Source organism: Lissotriton vulgaris, chromosome 8, assembly GCF_964263255.1.
Source record: "Lissotriton vulgaris chromosome 8, aLisVul1.2, whole genome shotgun sequence".
NCBI lineage: Eukaryota > Metazoa > Chordata > Amphibia > Caudata > Salamandridae > Lissotriton > Lissotriton vulgaris.
In genome coordinates, this window is record NC_141696.1 from 770,580,011 (window position 1) to 770,591,506 (window position 11,496).

At 43.6% G+C, this 11,496-nt stretch overlaps 1 protein-coding gene across 3 annotated transcripts in view; it reads right to left on the reverse strand.

Annotated features, from left to right (window-relative positions):
- The window catches only part of PNPLA4 (patatin like domain 4, phospholipase and triacylglycerol lipase), a 274,934-nt gene extending 266,106 nt beyond the window's left edge, over nucleotides 1–8,828 (reverse strand). The window contains exons 1-2 of one of the 3 annotated variants that reach the window (XM_086934663.1): nucleotides 8,746–8,828; nucleotides 7,704–7,799 (exon numbers count right to left, since the gene is read on the reverse strand). The gene's annotated coding sequence lies outside the window, so the exon portion shown is untranslated. Of the gene's footprint in view, nucleotides 1–3,811; nucleotides 3,923–7,703; nucleotides 7,800–8,745 lie in introns of all 3 variants that reach the window. The other 2 variants (XM_086934662.1, XM_086934661.1) reach the window with 2 other exon arrangements.
- Between the last annotated feature and the right edge of the window lie 2,668 nt (nucleotides 8,829–11,496).

Here is an 11,496-nt window from a genome sequence, read left to right on the forward strand (position 1 = left end):
GCTCTCCCATAGACTTTTGCCAGAGACAGTCTTTCGACCGCCCTGGAGTGCAGATGGGGGCAGTATGCCCCAATCTGCCCCCCAGGGGGGCAGAAAGCACCCTAGACGCCAGGGATTCTTTTTTTATTGGCCAGGTGTGGGGGCTGACCAGAATGGGCATCCCAATGCCCCCACCCTACCCCTGCAAAGAAGGCAAAATACTTTCTGACCCCCCCCCCCCCCAGGACGCAGATGGAGGCAATAGCCCCTGATCTGCCCCCCCCGGGGGCAGAAAGCCCACTCGGCATTAGGGATTTTTTTTTTTTATATGTACGGGTGGAGCCTGCCCAGAATAAGCATGCCAATGCCCCCACATAATAAAATGGTACAGTCTTTCTGCACACCCCGGAGCAGATGGGGCAATAGCCCCTGATCTGCCCCGGGGGGCATAAAGCCCAATAGGCAACAGGGATTTCTTTGTTTTTTTCATACGTAGGGGTGACTCGGGAGACTGAGGGGGAACGCTGTGGGGTAGGACATTTGTGCCGGCATGGTGATCCCACACAAAACTATTTGGAAAATGTGTTTTTTTCAGCTATATTTGAGGTTTGCAGGGGATTCTGGATAAGAAAACGTTGGGGCATCCACGTAAACCATACCTCACTGTACTCACCCGGGTGTCTAGTTTTCAGAAATGTGTGGGTTTGGTAGTTTCCCAAGATGGCCGCCGAGCCTAGGGCCAAAAACCCAGGTGACCTCCTTGCAAAACCAGGTTGTTTTGTGATAGGTAATTTTTATGTCTCCTCTATACGTTTTGGGCCCTTGCTTGTTGCTGGCACTTGACCCACCCACGCGAGCGAGGTACCATTTTTATCAGGAGACCTGGGGGAACACTCAGTGGTAGGTAATTTGTGGATGCATGCAGGTTCCAGAACTGTCGCACACAGAAATTTGAGAGAAACTAAATTTGAGGTTTGCAGGGGATTCTGGGTAGGAAAACGTTGGAGGATCCACACAAGCCATACCTCGCTGGACTCCCCTGGATGTCTAGTTTTCAGAAATGTGTGGGTTTGGTAGGTTTCCCTAAATGGCTGCCAAGCCCGGGACCATCATTGCTTTCATACCCATGTTTACCATTAACTGGAAGGAGGTTCAAAGCACAAAAAATAGCAAAAATAGACTATGTCCCAGAAAAATGTCAAAACTGTAAAAAATGTTGGTTTTCTGACAAATGTCTGCTTGGCTCTGAAAGCTGAGATGATGGTGATTTCAGCACTACAACCCCTTTGTTGATACCATTTACAGGGGAAAAAACAGACCCTTTCATCTGTAGCCCTTTTTCCCATTTTTAAAACAAAAACAAAAACATTTAGCTATATTTTGGCAATTTCTGGGTCCCCTCCAGGGAAATCAACAAACCCTGGGTACCTTTAAAATCCCCATGATGGTGGAAAAAAGGACGCAAATTTGGCATGGATACCTTATGTGTGCAAAAAGTTACAGGGGACTAAGCGCAAACTCCCCCAAATAGCCAAAAAAAAGGCTTAGCACAGGGGGGGGAAAGGCCTAGCAGCGAAGGGGTTAAATCAAATCAAATGACATCACTGATAACATCATCCACAGAATCTCTTATGCACTCATTCACACCCCAATATAACCTTTCATACACCGACTCCAGCTTCCACACTACCATTCTCAAAACCATTGATACTACCATACAATTCACTGATTCATAGGTCTATGCACACATCCACTCAGTCACTCATACAGCCACTCATACAGCAATTCACTCACTAATACAGCCACTGATATATCCACTCATACACCCATATAGCCACTCACACACTGTTATTCACCCATAGAGTTACTCACATACCTACTCAGGCACCCATAGAGTCAATTACACAGCCACTTACTCACATATACAGTTATATACACACCCACTCACGTATTCATTCAAATGCTAACACATACTTACTCACCCATAGAGTCACTCACACAAACACAAACTCACCCTTACAGCCACTATCACAATCCCTCACTCACACATACAATCATTCATATACTCCAACCACTCTCCTATACTGCATTTCACATATACAGTTACTCACCAATATATCACGAGTAAATCCATTCACTCACTGACACACCCATACACATTACACCAAATTCGGCAGAATGGTAGGTCTTGGTTCAGAAGGTGCCTGTTCTGTTATTTAGTGTAAATCCGTTCAGGAGTTTTGGAGATAGTAAAATAAATCCAAATTTGTGTATATAGTGGCGCAGAGCCTCCGAGCATCCGACAGTCCCCATGTCTGATTAGTTGATAACACTTCAACCAGTAAGTGTTGGCAGCCATCTTGGGACTCAACCGAGTCCCACAAATGAAAATGGGGCAGGGTAGGAATACCTTAAAACCCTAGCCCTGGGGTCCCTTAGGGACCCTGCCAGGGCAGAAAAGCATTTTTTGTTTCATTGTAGGTTTTATTCTTAGTGTGAAATCGTGAACCCAGGACAAAAGTTTTTTTTTTTATGTAGGCTACCACGCTTGTTCATAATGTATCTCCGGTGGGCCAGATCCAGGGGACATGTGGCAAAAAAGGAGGAGGGAGCACGGATCCCCCTTCCTAGGGCTCTATTGAGCCACGGGAATCTCCACCTCCCCGGGGCTTTATTATAACAATGGAGGGGCGCCACACAGACCGCTATCCAAGGACTCAAGGGAGACCCAGGTACCACCACCTCTCTGGGGGCTTTATTTTTAAAATGGAGGTCGGGGTGCGCAGACCTCAGCCTCATGGGGCTGTCTGAAGCCCCGGGGACCATCACTGTCCCAGGGCAAAATAAAAACAATATATTGTTTTCCCTGGGGACCATTACCTCCCCGGGCTGGCTAATGCTAATTAAAGTTGGGGGCCACACTGCTCCCCTCTTGGAGCCATTATTGGGCATGGGACATCCTCCAGAGCCAGATCCCTGGTTCCTGGGGTGCCCACCCCTGGGACATAGCTGTTTGCTTTTGCTTGCCAAGCAAGAGCAAACACTAACTGCACTCCCAGCAAGCAGGAGCTTTCAAACTGCTCCCGCTTGCTGGGAGCGGAGTTTTCATTTGTTTCCCTGTCTCCTGTCATGCAAGCAGGTAAACAGATGAAAGACTGCTCCCGCACACGGAGAGCTGCATATTTAGCAGCTCCCTGCGTGCAGGAGCAATGCCGTCTCTTGCAGAAGGTGAGGAGCCGGCAGAGAGCGTAGGGACATTGAAGCTCCTCCCACAGTCACCATCATAGCAAACTGAGTGCCCAGGGTGGGCTCTGGGGCACCCAGGAAGTTGTGGCTGGGCCCTGGGGAATTGGGCCCCGGAACAAAATTAGCCTGGGGACGGGGGCAGCACAACCCCCTCCCTTTGTTTAAACAACAAAGGATCCTAAATTCTTGGGCTTGGGGAAGGCAAAGCAAATGTGTTTCCTCTCATATTCCATGTTGAAATACAATCTGAAATAATTAATGGAAGCAACTGCATCCTTGATCTACTGGAGCTCAATTTGATCTGGGGTGACTGTGAAGAGTGATTTATTTCTCGTCATCTCCTGGTGAGAGCAGAGTCGATGATCCTTCCTTTCTTTTAATTACCTTGAGTATGCAAATACACAAAGTCATCTTCAAGCACAGCCTATTTGGCCATGCCCGTTTTCCTTAGTAGTATGTAAAAGTCTTCCCATGTTGATGGACAACCTAACAAAAGGCCCTGCAGCGTGTTTCCTGAAGATTTTGGTGACACGTTGAAGATGCAGCGGAATACAAGGAAATCTTTACCAAACAAAGAAGCACTTACTTCATTTAGTTAAGGTGAAGTACCTCTGTTTGGTGGAGCTTCACCTCTTTGTAATCTTGTGGTCTTCTCTTGACAAGTATTCATGTTGGCACAGATTTGTGGATGAAGATGCTTGAGGAATAATAACATTGCCGAAATTACATGCACATCTCATGGTCCTTTACGCAGCTGTAGTGTAGAATATGCATGCAACATTTACTCAACGAGGTAGCACTTACTAATTAGCCACATGAAAGTACTCTAGTTGGGTAGATGTTTTCGGCAAAACAGTGGACTCATCTTGGAAAAATGAGCTTCGATTCTTTCCATGGTGCTGATTACACAGCAATTAAACCTCAACAGGAAGCACTTACAAATATAAACATAGCAGGTGACCCAGTTGAAGCTCTGCTTCAGTAAAGCCCAAACAATCCTAACTTCTTGGGCTTGGTGAATACAAAGCAAGTGTGTTTCCTCTCATATTCCACGTGGAAAAACTCTATACAATCCTTAATAAAGGAAAATTCATCACTGATATACTGCAGTACAATCTGATGTATACTAACTGTGATGAGTGATTTCTTTCGTGTTGTCCCCTGGTGAGAGCAGAGTCCTTGGTTCTCTTTTTTAAGTACCCTAAGTATGCAAATAACCGTAATCCGTAGCACCACTCACATATCCATCCACAGACCCAAAAAGGGCATTCCCAGACCCACTCAGACTCACACACCCACTCACACAGGCACTCACAAACCTGCTCTCAAAGATGACAGGTTACAGTTAGGTTGAAAACGTTTAAAAGACATAGACAATCACTGAAGAAATCAAAGGTTACAGGAAAGTTATAGTTAGGGAATAGAATTTAAAAAACCCGAGAAATTTAGTAACAAAACCAAAGTTTACATGGACATTATACTTAGGCTCACATTTCACTTGTACAAAATCATCGAAATTCAGCGGGTATGGTTACCTGAGCTAACAACAACTTATGCCCCCCGCAATGCACTGCTTATGACCTCACATATTACATCACTCATGTCTTGGTGTGTGACATCACCTTTGATATCATCCACTGAACCACTCAGGAACCCACTCACACCCCCATACCTCTCTTACTTCCACTCAAACACCTACACAACCACTTACATGCCCATTCACAAACCCATTCAGCAACTCAAACACCCCCACTCACTCACTCATACAGCCACTAACACAGCCAAATCACCCACCCATACTGCCACTTGCACACCCACTCACTCACCCATACAGCCATTCACACTAGCATTCACTCATCCATGGAGCCACTCACTCGCTAATAGTCACACATACACACAACCACGCACTCACCAACAGAGCCACTCACTCACCCATACAGCTACTCACAAAGCCACTAACTTTCCCATACAGCTACTCACACATCTATTCACTGATACAGTTAACAACTTACATACCCATTCACACATCCATACAAACAATCCCACACCCACTTACTTGCCTCTACAGCCAGTCAACACACACTTACTGTGCAAAACAGCCACTCACACACACTCCCTTGCCCATACATCCATTCAAACAGCCACTAACTTACCCATACAGACACTAACATACCCACTGACTCACCCATAGAGCCACTCACACAGTAGAGCCACTCAGTCACCAAAACAGCCACTCACACACTCCCCTGTCCATATAGTCACTAAGGCAGCCAATCACTCACCCATATAGCCAATCACACTCAATCACCAATGAAGCCACTTACGCAGCCACTTACAAACCCATACAGCTACTCAAACACCCCCTTATTCACCTATACATTCACTCACACATTCACTCACACAATCAGCACTCAGTCACCCACACTGATACAAATAGTCAAACACGAACTCAGACAATAGTATCACTCATTACTAGTTTAGAATGAATATTAATTTAATTTATGTAGGTGCTTACTATATATCTTTAAGTCTCAGAAACATTTACGAAACACTTTCCCTCACTTGATGATGTCATCAGTGATGTTGTTTGAGATGTCAACAGTGATGTCACTGACCATGTCTGCAGAGACATTTGTTATAGTTAGCTCAGATAACTAGAACTGCTGAATTTCAATGGTTTTATGCAAATGAAATCTGAGCGTAACTGTAAGGTCCCAGTAACCCTTGATTTTTTTTCTATGAGCATGTGTGATGACCCTACTCAGTGACGACCGCCTGTAGGAGATAATTGTGCAATCTCTTTCCTACAACAAGCATTGGCATAGCCAATAGGTCTCGCTTTTGGGACCTTATAAGTGTTTAGTTATCCAGCACAATATCTGTGTTGCAACAACATCAAGTGCTGCATGGCTAAACACTTATGAGGTCCCAAAGGCAAGACCTATTGGCTGTGTCAATGCTTGTTTGGGGTAGGGACGGGATGAATACTTATTGCAAATTCACCAACTCTGCCCTAAATTAGCCTGTGGTGAGGGGACCGGAAAAAAAGCTGTAATGTCACCACACATAATGCAATAGGTTCACTGTGCGCACAACAGTGTAACATTTTCTGACAGTCTTTATTGTGATTTGTTCATTACATTCAGCATAAGATCTATTGTCCTGTTAGAAGAACACGGTTTCCAAAGATATATTTTATAAAGTGCATTGGAGGTTTCTGCCCCTATCAGAGTCAATTTTGTTTTCAGACAGCTAACATTTTAGAACGGGGCGTGATCTAACATTTAAAATATGTTACGTCATCCCAAGTGCATTTGTATGGCCCGAAAGAAGGGTGGCTATGCCAAGGAATGGCTTCAGGCTCTAACTCCCTCATGCATTTCAGATTGTAAATGCAGCCCATAAACGAGTAGGGTGGCATCAGTATCCAACTTACTGGAGCCTAATGGCGTGGGCAAAGACTCTTCTGTACTTATTGCATATGATTTACAAATGTTGTTCTTTGGCAGGTATTTGAAGGGGGAGCAGCACACGACAGAGACAGCAAGAAAACACACACTCTCATGGCGTGCTTAAAAAAGAAGAAAAAAAGTAGTTCCCTGAATGTGTGCAGTGAAAGGATACAAGTCATCTAATGAAAAGGAATATAAGGAAGATATGATCCAGAGGACAGACAAAAACAAGAAGGAAAACCATCAAATAGGGAGCAAGCAACTGAGCGTGACAATAAAACCAACTGTCGGTAAGCAGTGGGCTGGCTCTTCGGTCACTGTAAGATTTTGGTATGGTCCACAAAAGGTTTTTTGACAACTGACAGCTAAAAGCTGTCTGTGGGCAAAACCTAATAAGGATGTCGTAAAAGGTGTTATATATAAGTCTCATAATGTAACTTTGGGCACACTCATGCCTTGCATCCGTGGGCATTACATAGCAATAAACATGTGTGATTTTAGTACTTTTCTTTGAGACAACTGTCTTCTAATCACTGAGCAACTACCGCATTACAAATAACTAACACAACACCACAATTTTAACCACTGATGCGGAGCATCATCTAAGTGGCTCGAATAATATTTCAGATCTATTATCAGATTAGGGTTAGAGTATGTGCATGCAAAGAACAATCGCATTGTATTATTTCTACACTGTAGGTAGTACTCCTGCATCAACCATCCAATCTCTCAATAAAGATTGCGCATACCTGCTGCATGCAAATATAAAATGGTATTAAATAATCATAAATTAGTCTGAAAATTATAAGCCAACCAAAGATCCACTCAAGATGATGTTCACATGGAAAAAAGCCCACTTATTGTTTTAGCCTCAGCAAACAAGAAGCAAATAAAATCACGGTTTAATCATTAGGGCTGAATGAGTCCAAGAGTCTGGTCAGACATGATGGAGACGAGGCGGTTAAATGCCAAGGCGAGGAAGAAGAAGCATGTTTAGGAGCAGCCAGAGTGATTGAAAAAAGATACCTGTAAACGGCACAAGGTAGGGAGAGCTTTTCACCCTCTTCATGGGGATTATTTTAACCTCAGAAACAGAGCGCGCTGCGAGTCGTGCTTCAGCTGCTGTAAACAGAAACACGTAGATGTGCATGATGGAGAAAAAACACACAGGAACATGAAACTAGCGAGCAATCCTGTTGGGAAACGAGAAATGACAATCACAGGAAATTTCATGTACAAAAGCAGCCCAGAGGGATGAAGTCATTCTTAACCCCTTCAGCGCTGCGCGAATTTCGCTGCGGTGCTGAAGGTTCTAAAGAACCAATGGAACCATGACGGAACAGTTCCGTCATAAGCACAGGCCAACCGACGCTCATGACGGAACCATTCTGTCATGAGCATGGAAGGGGTTAAAAAGCATTGGCAGCGCAACCCACCTGGGAGTTGTGTGTGCGAGCAGGCGCGCAAGACAGGAAAAAGTGCTGTGCACGTCGCAGGCGCCTGTGTGCATGATAGTAAGCTGGTAGCCAGGAAAGTAGCACTTTTCAAAGCAGCTACTAAATGTCTCGGCCAGACCAACTCATGCGCTGGATCAGACCGAGACCTAAAAATGCGCTCTCCCTTTGACCAAAAGTTGTGCTTCCACGCTCTGGACTACCCAGCCCAGAAAACCCTAAGGCCACGCCCTCAGCGATGCCCGTATAAAATCAAGCAAGGAGTCAGTTTATAAAGTAGTGCGCGGGACGAGAGTGACTTATTCTAATAATCGATTCTATATAATCTATATATTTCTATATAATAATATTATTCTATATAATAATATTCTAATAATTGATTTTAAAGCAGGAGTTGTTTGAGAAGTGCATATGAATGTAAACACCACGAACTCTCTGTTACTTTTGAAATGCCAAAAAGAGCCCTGTAAGACGTAACAAGTAAAAGATAAGTGTGCAAGGAAATACGGCAGTTTCACTTGCCGTTATTTTCTAAATGCACGTTAAAAAGGCTAATAGCATAATTAGGAACGTTCCGCAAGCGCCAAGCCCCTATCTTGCCTGTGGACTCTCACCTGCGCCCCAGCCTCCGATGTTACTAATATCTCGGAACGAGGGTTGCCAAGCTGTCAATTTCGAAAAACGAAAGCTTTGTCTCACACTCAACGCGGAAGTGGAACAATACTGCAGAGCTGGCAGCCATCTTAGAGTAGTGACCTATCGTGCTGCAGTTGGAGCCAAATACATTAATTATTGCGCCCTTCCATTTACACCTAAAGAACATCCGCAATTCGCTCAATGTAACTATATTTTGTGAATTGTAGAGACCTGCTCTAGCTATCTTATATCAAAATTCGTATTTGATAATATTTCAATTCATACTGTGAAATTCGTATGCTCTTGAAATTAAGATATGCTTTTAAAAAGGTATGCTAGCATTCCGTTTTCTAACAGTTACATTTATAGCTGGAATTTATTTGGTGGTGTTATTGCACTTAACGAGAAACGCTTCAGTTGATAATGGATGACGGTCTCTTTTAAAAAGTGGTAAGGCAAGGGCGAAACTAGAAGTGGAAATATCTTGGCTTACATTGTCTACGACTACGACGAGCATTTGGTTGGTCTCAGTGTCCGCAACAATTACCTGTGCTTCAATAGTAGTCAATGCGGTAGTACATTCTCCCGAATTTTTTTCTAGTTCTTCTAGTTCAAAAAACGGTGGCAATGTATGCAATGCATTTCAGCTACTTAATTGTTCTTTTTTCCCTGCAGCTTTTCCACTTTTTTGTAACGCCTTCATATCCAAATGTAATTGTTGCTGACACTGAGACCATTCATTTCAGGCGGGAGACAGCCAAAATAAAGCCATGTTGCGCTTCGGAAATCGGGAGTCTCCCGTCTGAATCGGATCTTATGGCATAAGGCAATGAGAGATGTGGAAAACATGCAAACGAATGATATACATTTTTCACCACATTGTGGTGAAATGTATAAAAGTGCAATGTGTTTTTACCTGTCATATCTACTACTACCTACTACTGCTGATCTCATTTACTTGCAAAGCAATCTGATTCTCAAGGACTTTGTTTGAGATACATTAAAACATTTGGGGGCACATGCATCAACCTATTTAGGAAGTGCAAACGGTGCGAATCGGTAAATTCGGCCGTTTGCACTTCCTAAATATGTGTTTGGGATGCATCAAGCATTTTTGAGTAATTCGGTATTTTTACCGAATTCCAAAAATGCGATTGCTTTTAAGGAATTGCAAATTTGCGATTCCTTAAAAGCTATGCATCATTTAAAAAAAAATTGCGATTATTCAAATTGGAAGTGCAAATTACCACGAGGTTCAACCTCGTGGTAATTTGCGAAATTGTTTAAAAATGCTTAAAAATGCATTTTTTAAACTGTCCAGTTACAGACACACATGTCCTTAGGACATGTGTGTGTGAAACATGCACTTTCAAATGCATTTCAGGGGTGCGGGGGGGGTCCTTTGGACCCCCCCCTGCACCCATGAAATTTTCTAAGTGCCACTCGCAATTTGCTACTGCCTTCCAATTGACTACATTGATTCCTATGGGCCTCTAGGCCCATAGGAATCAATGTAATGCCATTCCTTAATTGCACTTCGCAATTAAGGAATCGCAATTTCCGAAAATTAAGAAATCCTAAAAACTTTTAGGATTTCTTGATGCATAGCATTTTGCATTTCCTAAATAGCGATTCCTTAATTTTCGCTATTTAAGAAATGCAAAATCCTAGATTGATGCATGTGGGGGTAAGTAACCAAATAAACAACCATCATGGCCAGCTGCTGATTGCTGCAATTGCCCTTTTAAAAAGTGGCAATGTTGTCAATACTTTTTAAACATCCTTTTTTGATGGACTGAGGATGTGCTTTTGTCTGAAACAAGACATGAAAACCTTACCTTTGTATATGTAATTTAGCGACGATATTTAGAATGGCTTCTTTGTTGTAATATATTTTTTTATCTCACCATCACTACAGACTCATGTTTACAAATATTGTCACAAAACTGTTATTTTAACAGATCAACCAGAGACCTATTTCTTTTACTAATAGGCAGTTGGAGGTTTTGGAGGTGATTCACAAAGGCATGTAAGGGTGCATAAAAGAGTATTCCAGTGCTACTCTTTATGGACTGATAAATACTTTTGTGAATCTATCCCTAGGACTTTGGAGAAATCACAAGTATGTTGAATCTCTTTTTATGGTCCTATGTCTTGAATCCTAAAAGTCTTTTCAGAGAGTGGAATCAGAATTACTATAAAACGTACTACATTGTTCTGCAGAACTGTTTTAAGGTCTCGGTCTAGGCAGCGCATGCGCTGTCTCGTCGAGAGATGCTGTATGCAGTATAGATGGGGAAGCCCCGCCCACTTTCCGGCTATCTTTTTAATTGGCTTGTGGATTTGTTTTTTTCTAAATGCTGCCTTCTGATTGGTTTAGAGGCTGCTAGTCCCGCCTTATCACTGCCATGTCTCCTTCCATGGCTATTGGCCCCTTTACTGCGTGTTTGCTGAGCACTACTTTGTGCCTGTGCCACCCCTCCTGCTGTCCCTGCCTTCTCTCCCGCCCCCCCACACATCTCACCGTGAGATCACCACCACAGGCCCGGGGATTCCTGTGCCACCCCTCCCGCTGTCCGAGTCTTCTCTCCCGCCCCCCACATCTCATCGTGAGATCACCGCCACGGGACCGGGGGATTGCCTCTGCTTGTGTGGGAACTGTGAGGGAACTGGCGTGTTATCACCACCGCCGGCTTGTGTTCACGCCATTTAAACTTTTAAACATTTAA